This window comes from Macadamia integrifolia, unplaced genomic scaffold (genome assembly GCF_013358625.1).
Source record: "Macadamia integrifolia cultivar HAES 741 unplaced genomic scaffold, SCU_Mint_v3 scaffold2364, whole genome shotgun sequence".
NCBI lineage: Eukaryota > Viridiplantae > Streptophyta > Magnoliopsida > Proteales > Proteaceae > Macadamia > Macadamia integrifolia.
The window spans coordinates 31,452-52,437 of record NW_024868660.1 but is presented as its reverse complement, the minus strand read 5'-3'; positions in this window follow the sequence as shown (position 1 = coordinate 52,437).

The window sequence follows — 20,986 nt, the reverse complement described above, 5'->3', positions numbered from 1 at the left end:
AGTGGAGGTCGCCAAGCCTCACAGTATGGTAAATACAGGTTTCGCCTTGTAACAGTACCTCAGGAATTAAGCAACCCTAGATCCCTGCCGGTAAGCTCACAAAAAGCCAAAAAAAAAAATCAAAAAAAAAATATATATTTTGCATTCTTTTATGCTAGTCTTATTCTGGCTGTAGGTAGTGTTCTATTGCATGAGTGCTGGGTGGGTACGTAATACTATGAATCGATTAGAAAAAAGAAATCCAACAAATAGGGACCCTCTACGTATACTCTCATCAATACCTTTCATTATTTGAGACTTAGACCAATAGCAACCCCCTCCACCTAAATCTCTGAAAGATAGGTTCTACCCAGCTAGAACAACCCAACCTTCCTGCATAGTTCTACCACAAGCTCAGGGTAATAATTATGAGCTCAAATCTCAATTCATCACTATGTTGCCCCATTTCCATGGGTTGACCTCTGAGGATGCATACCTATTCCTTAGGGGATTTGAAGAGGTATGTGTTCTAATTAAGATCCAATAGCTTTCTGATGATGCTATTAAGCTTAGGTTTATCGGTTTTGCATTAAAGACCAAGCTAAGAAGTGGTTGTATGGGTTACCCACAAATTCCATAACCACATGGAAAAAATTCATAGTTGTCTTCCTTAAGAAGTTTTCCCAACTCACAAAACCAATAAGCTTAGAAGTGATATCCTCTAGTTTAGGCTAAAGCCTAGTGAGTCTTTTTCTAAGCTTATGGAGAGATTTAAGGATCTACTCAAGAATATCCGCACCATGGCCTAGACTTATGGCATTTATGCCAAATAATTTATGAGGGTATTGATTACCAAACTAAACAAATGTTAGAGTCTGTATGCCCTGAGGTATTCACATCCTGTACAAATGAAGGAAAGGCATGAGAATTCTTACTTGACTTAGTTGACACAACCCGTGAGTGGGAATCAACCCAAGAAAGTGAAAGAACCATAGGAGAAAAGGATATTTTATGGATGAGTTAGTAGCCAAGGAAGCCCACTTGGATAGCCTAATCAAAAGGATTGAGGCTATTGTTCCTAAAGAGCCATCATCAGTCAATTTGGTTAAGATGTGTAGTTGTGCCAGTCCCTTGGACATGTTATAGAAGAATGCCTCAACACCTCTGGGGGCACTTCCAATGAAAGTGGTAATGTATTATATCAGAATAATCTATATAGTAACACTTACAATCCAGGGTGGAGAAATCACCTGGACCCCAAAGGCCTCCCTTTGCACATCCGACTTTTGCCCAAAATATTTTTTCTAAGCCAAATGTAGGACCTCAGGCTAGTTTCCCTAGGTCCCCTCTCCTATCATCTTATCAGTAATCCCCTGGGTTTACCAACACTAGAGAGGCAAGCAGATTAAGTGACTTGGAAAAGAATATGGTTGTCCTCATGACAAGCCGTCAAAATATTATGAGAGAACTCACCCAAGTTGTCTCAATTTTGCGTGAGAGGGAGAAGGAAATGTTACGCAGTCAACCAGTACCTAACCCAAGGCATCAGCTTGTTAGATCACAAGCACCAACTAATGCATCACTGAATGTAATACAAGGTTAGACCCAACAAGGGCCCTCTGACCATTGTCATGGTGCTTATGCCCTTAGGAGTGGCCGAGAGTACTAACAAAGTATTCCTAAATTTTTCCCATCTATTACTCCTGTTAACTCTCCTTCTGTTGAGGACACGAGTGTGGCTCTTGTTCCAGGTTCCTTTGATGAACCTAATGCAACTAAAGATGATTTGGTTGAGAAAACCAAAAATGATTCTTCAGAAAAAGAGCAAATCCCTAACAGTCTTCATGTTCTCCCTGTCTCCTTTCCTAATCCTTGGTAAACAAAAAAAAGATTGCTTCCATGGATAAGATTTTAGAAGACTTCAAAAAGGTAGAAGTGAACATCCCTCTATTGGATGCCATATCCCAGATCCCAGCCTATACAAAGGTCCTTAAGGATTTGTGTTCTCACAAACGTATCACTAGTTGTAGACACCCAATTTTGTCACCCTTCCCTGGCTATGATGACATACAGATCTTAGACGTGACTTTCGTTTCCAATCAACAGAGATGATAACTGACTGAGGCAGCTATTCCCAAGAGTATTCCACACTCACCCAAAATTCTTAGAAAACCCGCATGAGAGAAACGTATGGTTCAATTATGACATTTCATATACGAAGGAATCCATTCAAAGTGACTGCATAGACACATAGTACTCAAAATTATGATTCCAATGATATATGGTACGTCAAAATTGGACCATCAGATCTCCTATATTCATTCCTAAAAATCATACTTCAAGTGTCACACCCCGTTCTCACAAAACCGGGCCAGTGACCGGGTTAACACTGGTTAACCCAAACCTGCCAGGATCATCATATACTGTATTCCACCACAGCATACACACAACTAATGTAAGCTCATCAGATCAGCGGAAGACTAAGTTTTACCTGAGAATAATCCCATAATACTTGATACCCGAATTGTGATACAATAATTATATACATGTGGGCCCGAAGGCATGATAATTACACAATAAAAGTACAATTCATATATCAAGTATGTAAGGGAAATCATCAAAATAATCAAAGTACACAGCTCGGCTCGGCGACAAAGGCTAGAGCTCAGCTCGGCATCAAGGGTTGAGCCCAGCTCGGCATCACATAGTAGAGCTCAGCTCGGCCTCCGAAGTGGAGCTCAGCACGGCCTTAGAACTGCACTCCCGCAGCACAACTCTCGCACCAGCAGTCAGTGCCGTGCTCTAACTCCTCAAGGGTCCACCAGTCCTCTTCAGGAAACTCGACTGTGGGAACCACCCCATGCTCCTCAGATGTAAGGCCTCCAAAATCATTTAAAAAGGGGGTGTACACGTGGGATGAGCTCACTAGCTCAGTAAGTGGTAAGATGGACCACACAGCAGTCCACACATCAAAACACAATCATATGCACTACATGTCATGCTATACATTTTAAATCACATCCACCTAAGCAACATTACTAAGTCCTTGGTTTTTAGTGCTGCTACAGTCACAGTGCGCGTATACTCCGGGTACGAGCCGCGAACTCCATCCCGCGATATGCCCATAGGGCTGTCGGAGAAGGCCCACCGTGAGTACTCAGAAAAGTAAAGAAAATGCCATCCACCGGCTCTCAACAGAAAAGTAAATGACTGAAATTAAAGGTGCTGACTCCAGTAATTTAAAAGCAGTACGATTGGCCCTCTTGAATGTACCACCGGGGTTGCCGACTGTCCTATCGACCTATTGGGCGTTATGTCTAACCGCCACAGTGACCCGACAACCGCGACCACTGCTTCCCCCCAAATGATAACCCAACACCTCAACCCTTGTTGGGAAGGGTCATAGCACGGGATGGTGAAAATCCTAATACCGCATGCTCCTATATGACAACAGTACGATTGCATAGTGCCACCACGTCCCATACCACGGGCCACCAATGCACTCGTTTCCAAGCTGACTATGGCATCTAGTCTATCAATGCATCATGCATAATGATGTCCACATTCAACATATAAACATCTCATTCAATTGGCATTTAGAAAGTAAACATAGCACATACGCATAACAATGTGAGGAATGACTAATCTACATAGCATATTCATGATGGCATGACTAGACTAGGTATAATTAAATGAATGCCAAAAAATGCCTTGAAACAAGGCCAAACATCCTCTCCCCACTTACCTGTAGCGTACAAGGATTCCCGTTCGGTACGGGTGAGATCCGGTGCGAATCGGGTAGGATTTGGTGAACCTAACATAATTGAGCGGGGTTCGTACTTCACCATTTTAGGATCAAAATTAACGAGATCCGATGACAAAATCATGTTTAGAACATTAAAAGAAGGTCGCACGTCCGATTTGGGTCCAATCGGACGTAAGAATCACCTTCGGGTCCACACAGGTGGGTCAGACAAGTGGGCTGTCTGGCCCACCGGTCCTACCCACCGATTTGGACCAGCGAGTAGGGGCCCGTCGGTTGTACCCACCGGTTCCACCTGCCGATTGGGCCAGAAGGCCCTGCCCTCTCAGGTGGGTGCCCATAAGCGGGTAGGGGCCCACCGGTTCCACCCACCGGTCTTGGCGGGAAAAATGTTGTTTCTTCCCAACTTCCTCCATTCTTTGGGGATTCAAATGGGGGCTTTTCTCAACCCATTCTTCACACTTTCAAGTCTTATAGGATGGCTCTAAGCTAGATCTAGGTTAGATTCAAGGGATGGGAAACCATCTTACCTTCTTTGCTCAAGAACGACTTCAAACCCTCCAAATCACTTCAAACCCACAATGCTTCTTCCACCTTGTCAATACCTCTTCAAATCCTTCAAGTTCAACACATAAATCATCCATTAAACCTTAGATTCATCATTTCAAAGAGGATTTACAAGATCTCAAGAAACCCTACTCGAATCAAGGGTTTAAGCTTGGGTATGATGAATGTTCAAAGAACCCGACTTTGCTTACCTCCAAATGTAGATCTAGAGTTGAAGATCACTCTTCCGGCGCCGGAATGGGAAGATCAAGCTTCGGCGCCGCTGAAACCCCTCTTTTCTTCCTCTTCCTTCTCTTCCTTTCTTCTTCCCTTTCTTTTCTCTCTCCTCTTTACTATCCTCACCAACGTACGGGTGTCATAAATGAAAAGAAAAGAATATCATAAAGCTATATATATAATTCCTAAATAAGTGAACAGTGCACATGGATGGGTCACTCAGGTGGGTGGGTGCACCCACCTGTCCGCCCACCTGAGGGCCAAAACTTGGGATTTTGACAGAGTTCAGGCCTCGACGCGAACCCCACCCCTGGCATACAATGTAGTATACGTATATACCTTAATATACGGCTACAATACCTGCTTTATCTGTACATGGCCTTATGGTAGGTGCATGTACACGGCTTGGGTACTCCTGTCTCTTCTGGCACTGGCTCGGACTTATCGGGCCAGACGGTGTTTAAGGTCACCCTTGCCATCATAGTCGATAAGGAGCCCGCTCTAACTCCCTCTGGTTCGGTTCCTACATGGTTAAACCGGGTCAACCGCGTAATCAGACCGAGTTTAAGAAGCAGGGTATTACATTACCCCCCCTTCTGAAAAATTTCGTCCTCAAAATTGCGTACCTGGTTGATCAAAAAGATGAGGGTACTTGGCTTGCATTTCATCCTCTACCTCCCAAGATGCTTCTTCAAGTGAATGATCAGCCCATCACACCTTTACATAGGAAATGGAGCGGTTGCGAAGGGTTTTCACCTTTTGGTCCAAAATTTCAACTGGCTGTTCTGTATAGGTCATATCAGCTTCTAGGTATTCTGGTTCCATGGGTAGTACATGAGATGGATCTTGCACGTATCTCTTCAACATGGATACATGGAATACATTGTGAACATCCCCAAGTGAAGGTGGCAGAGCAAGCATGTAGGCTACTGAGCCAACCCGGGATAAGATCTCAAATGGTCCAATGTATCTTGGGCTCAACTTTCCCTTTCTGTGAAACCTTTGCAACCCTTTAGTAGGAGAGATCTTGAGAAATACCTTTTCTCCTGGCTGAAATTCAATGTCTTTTCCAAAACTTGGAAGTGAACCTTAGGTCCCTATTTGAAACAATGCTCACTGGCACTCCATGTAAGCGCACTATGTTGTCCATGTAAAGTTGTGCTAGTTTGGCCATGGAGAACTTGGTCTTGATGGGAATGAAATGAGCAGTCTTGGTAAGCCGATCCACAATCACCCATATCGCATCCATTCCCTTAGGTGTACTTGGTAGTCTGGTGACGAAGTCCATTTAATCCTTTCCCACTTCCATTCTGGTACTGGGAGTGGCTGAAGAGTATGATAAGGTCGATGCCTCTTAGCTTTTACTTTCTGGCAGGTAAGACAAGTCGCCACATACAGAGCTATGGTGACTTTCATGTTTGGCCACCAGTAACTTTGTTTGAGGTCTTTGTACATCTTGGTACTTCCTGGGTGAAGTGAGTACTCGGAGCTATGTGCTTCTCGTACTATCTTGTCTTGTATATCCAAATTATCGGGTACACACAATCTGTCTCGAAACATCAATGCCCCATCACTGGCTAAAGCAAAATCTGGGTCATTCATTGTTTGATCTTGAACCTTAACTCTGATCCGCTGTAATTCAGGATCCAAAGGCTGCTTCATTATTACCTCTTGCCTAATTGCCGGATGCACCTGTAGAGCCGTCAAGGATACAGTCAACCATTTAAGGTTTTCTGGTTGAGGTTCAAGCTCTAAGGTTGCCCCTTCATATAAGAGGGTTTCATCCATTAGCATCGCCTATTGCACGAGTGGTGGGTTGACTGCTAAGTATGAGAGCGACACAGTCTGTGTCTTCTAACTCAATGCATCTGCCGCTACATTAGCCTTGCTGGGATGATACTGAATATCGCAGTCGTAATCTTTCATGAGTTCAAGCCATCTCCTCTGTCTCATGTTCAGATCCTTCTGGGTGAAGAAGTACTTCAGGCTTTTGTGATCACTGTATATCTCACACTTCTCCCCATACAAACAATGTTGCCAGATCTTAAGGGTAAAAATGACTGCAGCTAGTTCCAAGTCATGAGTGGGGTAATTCTTCTCATACTCCTTTAGTTGTCGGGATGCATACGCTATTACTTTACTGCGTTGCATGAGAACACAACCCAAACCAACTTTGGAAGCATCGGTATAGACTGTCATTCCACCTGTGCCTTCAGGAATAGTCAGCACAGGGGCAGTCACCAACCTTTCTTTCAATTCCTGGAAGCTCTTCTCACATTCCTCTGCCCAGTCGAATTTCACACCCTTTTTAGTCAACTTGGTCATTGGTGCTGAGATCCGAGCAAAATTCTCAATGAAACGCCGGTAGTATCCAGCCAAACCTAAGAAGCTTCTAATTTCGGTGACATTCTTGGGGCTTTCCCATACCACTACTGCTTTTACCTTATTAGGATCTACTTCGATTCCGGCCTTAGACACTACGTGCCCCAGGAATCCAACTTGTTCAAGCCAGAATTCACACTTGTTGTACTTGGCAAACAACTGTTGATCTCTCAACCTCTGTAACACCATTCTCAAGTGTTGAGCATGCTCCTCTTCGGTCTTGGAGTAAATCAAGATGTCGTCAATAAAAACAATTACCCATTTATCAAGCACATCCTGAAATACTCGATTCATTAATCCATGAATACTGCCGGTGCATTGGTTAACCCGAAAGATAACACTAGGAACTCATAGTGACCATATCGAGTTCTAAATGCTGTTTTAGGTATATCACTGCTCTTTATCTTGAGCTGATAATAGCCGGACCGAAGGTCTATCTTTGAAAATACCCTGGATCCCTGCAATTGATCAAATAAATCATCAATGCTTGGCAATTGATACCGTTTCTTAATGGTTAGCTTATTCAACTCCCGGTAATCTAAGCACATACCAAACTGCCATCCTTCTTCTTGACAAACAACACCGGGGCACCCCAAGGTGAAACACTTGGGCAAATAAACCCCTTTTCCAATAGTTCCTACAACTGCATCTGCAAATCCTTCAATTCAGCTGGTGCCATCCTGTATGGAGCCTTAGATACTGGAGCTGCTCCAGGAGTCAAATCTATGGCAAACTCCAACTCTCTATCAGGTGGTAAATGCATCAGATCATCTGGGAAAACGTCGGGAAACTCTTTAACCACCTTTACCTCTTCTAGAGGTGTGATCCTTGCATCAACATCAAGTACCGATGCTAAGTAACCCTGACATCCATTTTCTAGCAATTTTACCACTTGAAGAGCAGAGACAAGGACCTTCTTCACTCGTTTCATTGTATCTGCTCGGTATACCAATTCTTTCCCTTCGTCATCTATCACCCTAATCAACTTTTCAGCACAGATCACATTAGCTCGATGAGCCGACAACCAATCCATGCCCAATATAACATCAAAATTCTGCATATTAAACTTAATGAGTTGTGCATCAAAGTTCTTTCCACTAATTTCCACTGGGCACGGCCCATATACCTCCTTCAACTGTATAACTTTACCCGTAGGCATACTAACAATCATTCCATGATCTAGGATCTTGGGTGACATCCCAAGTTTCTCTGAAAATCTCTTAGATGCGAATGAATGAGTAGCTCTTGAATCGAATAAAACATAGGCTGGTATGCCTGATATGGGTAGGATACCTAGTGTAACAATGCATATAATTTCAGCAGATCATCAATATTAATCATAATAAATTTCTTAATTTAAAATGTACCTGCCACTACTTCTGTACTGGCCTCAGCTTCCTCAACTGACAGAGCATACATCCTTCCCTGCGGTTGATTTCCCCGAGCTAAGGGAGGTCGGTACGTAGTGGGCTGACTGGAGGGCAAGAATGGTCTGGCCCGACAGTCTTTTGCATAATGCCCATATGAATGGCAGTTGAAGCAACGAATCTGAGACGTCGGAACTGGGGCGGGGCCCCTCTGCACTTGACACGTTGCAGATGGAGGTCGAGGTGGCCTTGGAGCTGCGCACTAGTGTTCGGGCGAAAAGAGGTGAAACCCGAACCACCAACTGGTCTAGGAGGGTAGCCAGATGGCCTATAGGGCTGCCTATACATAGGCCTAGAACTGTACGATCCGCGGTATGCTTTGGAGGTGTTTCCCATATCCGAAAATAGATTTGTTCTCTTCCACAGTCCAGGGGTGAGGGACTGTTCTCCCTTTTGCTTATCCTCCATGGTCTTGGCCTTCTGCACAATCTGGCCATATTCGGTCAAATCCAATACCTCAAGTACAGACCCAATAGATGCTTTTAGGCCTTTTAGGAACCTTACTACCTTCTCTTCAGCTGTCCTCATATGCCTTGGGGCAAAATGGAACAAACTCTCGAATTGTTGTTGGTATTCAAGGACAGTCTTACCTCCTTGAGTTAAGGCCATGAACTCAATCTCCTTGCGGTCTCTGAAACTGCGCGGATAATGGTTGTCCAATAACAACTCCTTGAACTGCACCCAAGTGGGTTCTGGATGGGCAGCCAGCAATATGGGCTTGGAGGCTTGCCACCAAGAATTTGCCTCCTTTTTAAGTTGCAACCCAGCACAAATGAGTTTCTGTGCGTCTGTGCACTCAAGCACCTCAAATATCTTCTCCAATTCTTGGATCCATTGGTCCGGTTCCAGAGGGTCACTCCCCACCTTAGAGAATACAGGTGGTAAGTTCCTCTTGAATGACTCCACCACCCTTGACGTATTATTCGTCACCGGGAAGTTAGGAGTATATGCAGGATAGTAGGAGTATGGAGGAGGTATCCCATACTGAGGAACACCGAATGGTGGGATTGGAGGTGTACCTCCAACTTGTGGTCCCGTTCCCTACCCTACAGGCGGGTCCTGTGGAGTGAGTACCCGGGGAGGTTGGCCCGGTTGAGAAAAGTCCAACTGTTGCTGAATAGCAGTCATAAATGCTTGCTGTTGCTGAAGCATTTGTTGCTGAAAAGCCTGTTGTGACTGCTGAATTATAGTAGCAACATCCCCCGGAGTAATGACCGGTGGAGGGTCTGGGAGTGTAGTCATAGGTGGGTCCCCATGTGTCCCACCCTGACCAAGGGTTTCTGGAGGTAGTGGAGGTGAGGTTTGCCCCACAGAGCAGAACCCCCTGGGATTTTGTGGTCGACCGACCGGACGAGGACCCCGCGAGGTACCTCGGGCATTACTACTGGATCTAGTACGTACCATCGTATCCCTGTACCTTGAACATATCACACACCATATTGGTTAAATACCGCAAAATTGATTTCGGCACACAAATATATGCCATCACATAAGGTATTGTAGTGTATGATAGTCTGAAATTAACCGCAACTTAATTTCCGAGATGCAGGGCCAATGCCCCAACAGGTATGTCAATGGTCCCACTTGACCATAACACAATATCAATATTAAGAATCATGCTAGGAGGGGAAAATTTCCAAAATTTCCCCAATTTTCACAATCGGTGGCTACACCGGCGGGTAGGGGCCCGCCGGTCGAGCCCACCGGTCCCAATGCCTCAAATCGGCAGGTGTCACCGGCTGGTGTCACCGATGGGTAGGGGCCTGCCGGTCGGACCCGCCGGTCCTGCCCGTGTAAAAACACGAACAGGGCCCTACAGACCCTGTTCAGTCTTGTCTCCTCTCCAACTCCTTTCTCTTTCTTCCTCTCTTCCTTGGGCGTTCTTGGAGGTCTCCTCGGCGCTTCTACTCGCGAGTCTACTCATCAACTCGGCGCTTTTTTTTTTAGAAGATTCAACTCTCACTTCCAAGTAAGTTTCTTCTCCTCTTTTCTCAGAATTTTCATTTGGGGGTAAAAATGCATGTGTAGATCTTAGTCTAGGCTTTCTTCCCATATTTTTCCCCATAGAATAGTATTGCCATGTGATTGTGATGTTTCTACTGTGGTCGTTTGTAGTTTATTAGGATTTTATCTCTTCATTTGGAGAAAAACCCCAATTCGTGCCCTAGGTTTCCAAATTTGGGGATTTCTTCAATTCTCACTCCTTTTCTCCAATTGATGATTCCTTTGTGATGCATTTCATTTGCTTTGTGCTTAACATGCTATAAATTTCATGAATTGTCCATTATGCTTGGAATCCCCATGCATTCCCATGAATAACCCCTCCTTTGTATTGGTTTCCTTGGTTTTCATCACGTATTTGTATTCATGGAACTCCATAGTCTATTTGGGTATGTTTTGTTTTTTGCACTTTCATGATCCCGCTACCATGGCATTTCGTCTTAGTCCTATGGTTTCTGATTGTTCTCCATTATGTTTGAATTTGTGCATTGGAATCGAATCCCCTCATGTTATTTATGCTCTTTGCTGTCATTTTACTGTTTTGGCATGTTTCTCTGCGTTGTCACCTACTGTGCATCATGTCCATAGGTTCTCTGCTTGTCGCCTTCTCCATTTTGCAAGAATTTGGGTTTTGGGTTTCCCCTCTTTTTCTGTTGTCATTTTCCTTTTCTTTACTCACCCCACCTTCTTTTCTTCTTGCCAGTATGTCATCTCGCACCAGCAAAGGACCATCTTCCTCTGGCGTACGACGTAAGACTACCGCTTCTAAGCGGAAGAGTGCGAAACCCAGCTCTTCAGCCCCCCACACAGGGAGACCTGGACCTGCCCGGTCTGACCCTACAGACTATGATGAGGAGCACTTCCTTAGTGCAGAGGCAGTAGCCAACTAGCCTATTTTCCTGAAGAGGTCAGTGATGATGGATAAGACCATGGTAGTCGACGACTTCCACAAGGCTCGGCTTCAGGAGAGGTTCTCAGCACTGGGCTGGGATTTTATCCTTCACGTAGACCGACCATGCTACGAGCAGCTAGTCCACTGGTTCTACTGTAACTTGGAGGTGTCTTATCCATACGGGGAGTTCACCATAAGCAGCTTGGTGAAGGGGGTAGACATCCAGCTGACGGTGGGTACCTTGGCCAGCATCTTGGGCATATCGGTAGCTGGGCACCGTTACTACAGTCCTCCCAGGAGTAAGCCTCTGGGACCGTTCATGAGCCTGGAGATGCCGGACTTCATCTACGAGACCATCTGCGGCAATAGTACCCATCCAGAGTCCGAGACGTCCTTCTACCCCGAGGTTCGTTTATTTACTCGGTTGGTCCAGTTCAACCTGCTCCCCAGAGGAGGTCATCAGAACCAGGTGGGTTTCATGGCGGCTTTCATCGCTTTCTGCATCTTCACGGCTGCAGAGGGAGGTGGCGAGCACTTGTGCCTTTCGTACATCATCCTCAGGACGATGGAGCACCACACTTCCCACCCTGAGGATGGAGGATTCCCCTATGGCAGGATCCTCACTAGGATCTTTGAGTTCTTCGGGGTGGACTTGAGCGGCGAGGAGGGGAAGACTCCGGCTGATAGGTTCGACAGGAGCAACCTCCTGAGAATGGGTCTCCATACCCTCATGGATACACCCCCGAGAGCAGGAGCTCAGAGAGGTAGGGGTAGGAGGGCTGCCCCTATGGAGGATGTCCACATGGAGGAGGAGTCCAGCGAGGAGGATGAGGAGTACGTTCCTCAGGATGAGGAGGATGATCTGGCGGGTGGTGGCATCCCTGAGGAGGCGCCTTAGGAGTTGAGAGGCCCCGATCCTAGTTCCTCCAGAGCTGCAGCCTCACCGCATAGAGCCCCACCACCTGAGGGTGGTGCGTACGATTTCGAGGGCATGATGTCCACCATGCGGGCAGGCTACTTTGGAGAGCTCCTTTCTCCAGCTAGGCCAGGACTTGAGCACCACGACCAATGCCATGTCAGCAGATTTTGGCCGATTACGGAGGGCAGTACGGCTAGTGAACGCGAGGTTCGATTACTACGACCACCGCCTCGACGTCAACTCTAGACCTCCGGCGAACGTGGTGATCATCGATGATGACGACGATGACCAGTGAGGGCTTAGCTCGCCCACACCAGCTGTTTATCTGTTTTCCCTTTTTGTAGACCTTGTTGTATATTTCATTTCTTCTCATCCCTTGTATTTGTACTGTAACTGGACTCATTTATGGAATAATATCTTTTGATAGTGATTTTTTTTTTCTGTGGTGCATTTATTTGTTGAGTTCTCATGTAGTTTGGTTGTGATGGTTCTTGTTGCTTTTATCTTTGTCGTATTGAATATGTTGTTTATCAGGTGTTGTGTGTAAAATTTTTGGAAATCCCATTTTACGCCGTTATGCTGCCGAAATTTCATCAACTAGTATGCGATAGGTTATATCACCAACTTAATTACCTTTTATCTACACTCACGTATGCCATGAATGCAACATATAATGCAACCCTTTTTAATACTTCATTCTTTGGCTTTTAACTACTTAAAGCTTTTACATTAACCCAACCCCATTTCCCTATTATAGAGTCTACGAGATTCTAATGGTATGCTGTGAGTGGAGTAGAGCATCACGCTCTGATACCACCGTTTGTCACACCCCGTTCTCACAGAACTGGGCCAGTGATCGGGTTAACACCGGTTAACCCAAACCTGTCAGGATCATCAGATACTGTATTCCACCACAGCATACACACAACTAATGTAAGCTCATCAGATCAACGGAAGACTAAGTTTTACCTGAGAATAATCCCATAATACTTGATACCCGAATTGTGATACAATAATTATATACATGTGGGCCCGAAGGCATGATAATTACACAATAAAAGTACAATTCATATATCAAGTACGTAAGGGAAATCATCAAGATAATTAAAGTACATAGCTCGGCTCGGCGACAAAGGCTAGAGCTCAGCTCGGCATCACATAGTAGAGCTCAGCTCGGCCTCCGAAGTGGAGCTCAACACGGCCTCAGAACTGCGGTCCCACAGCACAACTCTCGCACGAGCAGTCAGTGCCGTGCTCTAACTCCTCAAGGGTCCACCAGTCCTCTTTAGGAAACTCGACTGTGGGACCCACCCCATGCTCCTCAGATGTATGACCTACAAAATCATCTAAAAAGGGGGTGTACACGTGGGATGAGCTCACTAGCTCAGTAAGTGGTAAGATGGACCACACAGCAGTCCACAGATCAAAACACAATCATATGCACTACATGTCATGCTATACATTTTAAATCACATCCACCTAAGCAATATTACTAAGTCCTTGGTTTTTAGTGCTACTACAGCCACAGTGCGCGTATACTCTGGGTACGAGCCGCGAACTCCATCCCGCGATACGCCCATAGGGCTGTCGGAGAAGGCCCACCGTGAGTACTCAAAAAAGTAAAGACAATGTCGTCCACCAGCTCTCAACAGAAAATTAAATGACTGAAATTAAAGGTGTTGACTCCAGCAATTTAAAAGCAGTACGATTGGCCCTCTTGAATGTACCACCGGGGTTGCCGACTGTCCTATCGACCCGCCGGGCGTTATGTCTAACCGCCACAGTGACCTGACAACCACGACCATTGCTTCACCCCAAATGATAACCCAACACCTCAACCCCTGTTGGGAAGGGTCGTAGCACGGGATGGTGAAAATCCTAATACCGCATGCTCCTATATGACAACAGTACGATTGCATAGTGCCACTGCGTCCCATACCACGGGCCACCAATGCACTCGTTTCCAAGCCGACTATGGCATCTAGTCTATCAATGCATCATGCATAATGATGTCCACATTCAACAAATAAACATCTCATTCAATTGGCATTTAGAAAGTAAACATAGCACACATGCATAACAATATGAGGAATGACTAATCTACATAACATATTCATGATGGCATGACTAGACTAGATATAATTAAATGAATGCCAAACAATGCCTTGAAACAAGGTCAAACTTCCTCTCCCCGCTTACCTGTAGCATACAAGGATTCCCGTTCAGTACGGGTGAGATCCGGTGCGAATCGGGTAGGATTTGGTGAACCTAACATAATTGAGTGGGGTTAGTACTTCACCATTTTAGGATCAAAATTAACGATCCGATGACAAAATCATGTTTAGAACGTTAAAAGAAGGTCGCACGTCCGATTTGGGTCCAATTGAACGTAAGAATCACCTTCGGGGCCACACAGGTGGGTCAGACAGGTGGGCTGTCTGGCCCACCGGTCCTACCCACCGGTTTGGACCAGTGGGTAGGGGCCCACCGGTTCCATCCACCGGTCTTGGCAGGAAAAACGTTGTTTCTTCCCAACTTCCTCCATTCTTTGGGGATTCAAATGGGGGCTTTTCTCAACCCATTCTTCACACTTTCAAGTCTTATAGGATGGCTCTAACCTAGATCTAGGTTAGATTCAAGGGATGGGAAACCATCTTACCTTATTTACTCAAGAACGACTTCAAACCCTCCAAATCACTTCAAACCCACAATGCTTCTTCCACCTTGTCAATACCTCTTCAAATCCTTCAAGATCAACACATAAATCATCCATTAAAACTTAGATTCATCATTTCAAAGGGGATTTACAAGATCTTAAGAAACCCTACTTGAATCAAGGGTTTAAGCTGGGGTATGGTGAATGTTCAAAGAACCCGACTTTGCTTACCTCCAAATGTAGATCTAGAGTTGAAGATCACTCTTCCGGCGCCGGAATGGGAAGATCAAGCTTCGGCGCCGCTGAAACCCCTCTTTTCTTCCTCTTCCTTCTCTTCCTTTCTTCTTCCCTTTCTTTTCTCTCTCCTCTTTACTATCCTCACCAACGTATGGGTGTCATAAATGAAAAGAAAAGAAAATCATAAAGCTATATATATAATTCCTAAATAAGTGAACAGTGCACATGGATGGGTCACTCAGGTGGGTGGGTGCACCCACCTGTCCGCTCACCTGAGGGCCAAAACTTGGGATTTTGACAGAGTTCAGGCCTCGGCGCGAACCCCACCCCTGGCATACAATGTAGTATACGTATATACCTTAATATACGGCTACAATACCTGCTTTATCCGTATATGGCCTTATGGTAGGTGCATGTACACGGCTTGGGTACTCCTGTCTCTTCTGGCACTGGCTCGGACTTGTCGGGCCAACCGGTGTTTAAGGTCACCCTTGCCATCATAGTCCATATGGAGCCCGCTCTAACTCCCTCTGGTTCGGTTCCTGCATGGTTAAATCGGGTCAACCGCGTAATCAGACCGGGTTTAAGAAGCAGGGTATTACATCAAGTGCCCAAACCCCTCCCATATGAACACCCATGCCTTGCCTTGAGTGCCCAAACCCCACCCATGCGAGCGTCCGTGCCTTCCCTTGAGTGCCCAAACCCCACCGATGCAAGCACCCATGCCTTTGCTTGAGTTCTCAAACCACGCCCATGCAAGCCCCATGTGCACATGGCCAAGCCCCCCATGCATACAACCAAGCCCCGTGTGCACACAGCCAAGCCTCGCATGCACACAACCAAGCCCCATGTGCATGCAACCAAGCCCTGTGTGCACACAACCAAGCCCCGCGTGCATGCAACCAAGCCCTGCGTGCACCCAACCAAGCCTTGCATGCATCGACCAAGCCCCGCGTGCATATGGCCAAGCCCTACATGCACTCAATCGAACCCTACGTGTACTCGACCTAGCCCCACGTGTACCCGACCAAGTCCTGTACATTCCCCATTGAGTTCTCGTACCCATGCCAAAGCCCAAATAGCCATGCAGTAGCCCCAACAGCACTAACGGAGCCCCAGCACCACTGTTGGAGTCCCAGCACCCCCGTTGGACCTCTAGCACCCCTACCGAACCTTTCGCACCTCTGTCGAAACCTTTGTCGCTCCCATCGATGTTCGGAATCCCCCTTTTGGCACCTGGATCAGAGAAGGAATTCCCACTTCACTCACCTGTGTACCCTACACTGCCTCGCTAGCATACCCTACACTGTGGCCTCCTATTAGTCCAAAAAGGAATCTTTTCCCATGATTGGTCTAAAAAAATTACCTTTCACCCCATTGGCTATGGAAAATTACCCTCCACCCCATTGGTCCAAAATTTCTTATTTTCACCCTATTGGTTTAAAAACATTACTTTTTACTAACATTGGTGAAGAATTTTCTCTCTCCTCCTTATTGGTCTAAAAATTCTATAAATACCCCTCCTTTGGATTTCACACACCAAAACATACCAGCATTACCCCACAACACCCCATAGTAGTGAAGCTCTGCCCTCTTTCCTCCCCTTTCCCTCCTTGAGGTTTTCTAAGTCTACGGAGAGATCTTCATAAGATCTAAAGTTTTCTTCAAATCTTCGAAGTATTCTTCGGGCCTTTGGGACTCTTCAATCCTTTTCTTTCTTTGAGTGAGATTTTTAGGAAAAATTCCCTCCTAGCCCTCTGATAGCCTACCCCAGCGGAAGCTCTATTCGAGTGCCACCTCAGCCTAGCCCTCTGATAGCCTATCCCTAGCAGAAGTTCTGTCTGAGTGCCACCTCAACCTAACCTTCCAATAGCCTATCCCCAGTGGAAGCTCTATCCGAGTGCCACCTCAACCAAAATCCAAAAATAGCCTTTCCTAGCTAAAGCTCTGTCCGAACCCAAATCCGAAAGCAACCGTTCCTCACTGAAACTCTACCCGAATATCACCATAGTCAGTATCTCTCGAGATAGGAGGTTCGAGGTCAAGACCATCTCCCCCTGAGCCAAGAGAATCCACAAGAAAGCCCATACCAACATCAACCTGGGGTTCCACCCCTCTCGACCCGAAACAGGGGTCAAGCTCAGGTATAATCTCTCAACAGAATTAGTACAATGTAGACTTTATATTAACCTTGTTTTAGTGTACATTGTCATTTAAATTCAGTCAATGTAAATATTTGTGATAACTTAGCCATGCATGCGGAATAGGAATAATTATGAAAAATGTTCCTTCTTAAGCATCTAGTAGGAAGACCGGCTGAACCGGGTAGATTGGGTGCCTAACATCTTTCCAACTCTGTAACCTGACACTTATCCTAAACCTCTGGACCAAACCAATTATCGGGCCCTTTTCTTGGAATTGGGCCCACCCTTGGGACCTGGGCCCATAATCCTAGGTGGTGACTCCAAACCCTTTTGTATGATTCCGATCCCCATATTGGATCATCATCAAACCCCCGTCTAGAATGATGAACTTTACACTCCTACAAAATAGGCTTCCATGCATCTTCGAGCGTTGATATAGTGTGTGGGGCCCATAGGTAATTACACATGACACACCCCTCCCTCATGAAAGAGAAAGAGAGGAGAGAGGAAGGAATGAATGCAAGTCTTTTCTCTTCCCCCACAAGGGAGGAGAGAGATCCCATCATCATCTTTCGGCCGCTACCCTCACAGTGGCGACTCCATTGGGGACAAATGTCAAGCTTCCGACACTAGATGGTACCACTAATGCAAGAACATTTTCCACCACCACATCTATTTGAAAACATGTTTGGCTAACCCCATATTTGTATTTGTACTCACTAACCGCATCATGCATCATGCTCGAAGTGAAATCATTTGGTGAGGGACTCCCTATCATGCCTGCACCCTCGGGGAGGCTAGTGCATGTCATGGAGAGTACTCTGAGAGCAAATGGTAGCCGCTTCCTATACAAGGGTGTGGAGTATTGTTAAATGGCAAGGATATTCATAATTAGGCTACCACCCTCAGGGTGGTCCGTACACCTTATGACATTCTGAGATCGGATGGTGATATTCCCGCATTACACTTTGCACACAATCACTCATGGTTCCACCACCTCATGGCCAGTTGCTTAACCTCATGTGTTGTCACTAGTAATGAGCAAGGAAGTCACCCCCTTGATCTCATACCTATGGGTATATAGATCCTGTCAAGAAAGCCTTGTCAGTCCTATTGCATCCATTGCATACTTGGACCATGTAAGAAATAGATAGAGAACGCTAGGAATGCCACAAGCTAATTTTTAGAATTTGTTTGTGGTCTTGAAGAGGAATTTTCCTATGATATATTCTAGTCATAAAGGAATGCTCTCCTAAGTGGGTTTCGGATAAAAGGTATCATTCCTCCTTAGAAATGAAATATGGATGATTTGGCATACGCAATCTGGACTGACCTCTGTCAAAGTCCCGTAAATGCAGAATTATCCAAAAGACCCGAGGAAACTAGGGGGAAGGTCACCTAGTGGGATAAGGGAAGGGAAAGCATGATTTTATTAACAAAGAATGTATTAATAGGGGTATTTTGGTCAAGCCATTTGTATGAATCTCCCCACTTATGGAATTGAGTGGACTAGGGGCTTCAGCCCCTATCCACTCCCTACCATTAAGTGGACTAACTTTGGATGGATCGTTGGTTGTTAATCTAGTGAATGAGTGAACAAGGGGTTGGGAATTCAAGAATCCTAAAATAAACCATTTTTGGTTCAGGCACAATTCCACACCTCAAGTATTCTTCGCAGTCCATTTGGACACGTCAGGGTAATCAATTGACTCGCCTAAGTCCAGCTCTGAGATTGTCTACCACCCAGTGATTACAACCCAGTCCACATACATCCACCCAACATGAAAACACCAGAACAAGCATGGGTCCACAGTAGAGACATTACAAGCTGAAGTTACTGAAGTCAAGAATGGATTAGCTCAAATGTTGCACTTGTTACAGAACCTACCTAGGACCGATCTCGAGACTGATGCAACGCCTCCTCCAGAATAGCCAGAACCAACTAGGCCTACAGGTCATTAAGGGACTTCCTCCAGGGATCCCTCTCCGACTGTAATTAATAATGAAGAAGAGAAATTTGTGGCACATGTTCAAAAGGAACCTCCAGAGATAGAGAGGGAAAGGAAAATGAGAGAACAATTGGAGAAGCTTGAGGAGATGATCCGAGCAAGGAAAGGTCAGGAGAGTCAAACAATAGATTCTGATGAGATGAGTTTCTTTTCCAGGGCAAGAATCCTTGAAAAGTTCAAGTGACAAACTGACAAATTTGATGGGTCAAAGGATCTTGAGGCTCGTTTGGAGGTATTCCTCAGTAACATGAAGATATGGCAAATTGCTGACAATCAGATGAGGTAGGTATTTATGTCAACATTATCAGGACTGGAACTAAAGGGGCTCAAGCAATTGGAATCTACACAGACATAGAATTGGGCGTCAGTAGTGAAAGCCTTCACTAAACAGTATCCCCATAACACTGAAGTAGATGAGGAACGTCGAGAGCTTAAAACCTTCAGACAGCAATCTAGGGAAGGGTTTACCACTTTCTTAACAAGGTTCAGGAACAAGGCTACTGATGAACACATTTATGTGTGAAATCTAGGATAGTAAAACATGCATTTTTCATATTTAGAATGGAGCTACCTTGGGTTTTACTCTCTTTCTGCAGGTTTTATATTTTCAAGGCCTTAAGGACTATCGGGCGCTATATCTTCAATTTTACACGTAAAGAGATCTTATTTCTTTTCATGGTTGCGAAGAGGATGAAATTCTGAGCAAGATGGACGTGTTCAATTAAAAGTACACATTCGTTTGGTCACCCGTACAAATGATTATTCTTTTCCGGCCAGAAAAAGAATAATGGATTAGAACTAAACCAAGATGCAGAACCAGCCCATTTACAGTTGTCCCAAAGGTACAATGAATATTTTAAATGCCAACAAGGATCGATGGACCACATCCTTAAGTGATTAAAGATTCATTTTTGGTAACAACAACTACCTAGTGTAGTTGGTGAGCTATGGTGTGCAAAATTTCCTTGCTCACCAAGAGGTCTCAAGTTCGAATCTCATGGTTGTTTGTTTTAGAGAATTTTGTTGAAGATTTCCTGCTTTTCACTCACTTAAAGCACTAAGGGCATGGAGGGGATTTCCACATCAAATTAGAAGCAATGAAAATCGTGGAAGGGTTCCTGCGCAAGAAGAGAAGAAAAAAACAAGGAAAGAAAAAAAATGGAGAAATAAAGACTGTCCAAATCTTCTCTCTCCTCCACATCATCACCAAAAGATTGTCCAAATCACACAAAGCAAGAAGGAAAATCGTCCCTTGGAGGGAGAAAAAGAAGAGAAATAAATTAGAAAAAAAAAGGAAAGAAAATAAGCAAACAAATTATAGGAAATTTCTCAAAGTTTATTTCTCTCTTCTCTCTCCTCCACCTTAGCACTTTTGGTCTCAAAAGATCTCACAACCAATTGTGGGTTTCTCCCTTTTAGGAAAGAGAAATTTGTTACCCTACCTCCCCATTTCCTATAAATACAACTCATGTAAGAGGAGGGGAGACAATTCATTCTTCTTCTAGTTTTTTTTAGTTGCTCTCTCTTTAGTTTTAGTTCTTCTTTATCTTTTCTTTAATCACTTTTGTAATAGCTTTTTTTATTTCAATTAATGTAAGCACTCTTTTATTTTTATTCAACCCTTTTATGTTTATGATTTATGCAATTGAGTTGTAATTTTTTAAGTTATAGTTCTAGACTTAGATCTAGGTGACAAGATCACGAGCCATGGAGCAATTTTTTGTTCAAGTTCAATTTTTTTTTCAAGATTTGTTTTCTCTAGTACTAGAAATTTCAGATTTGGTTTATTCCACA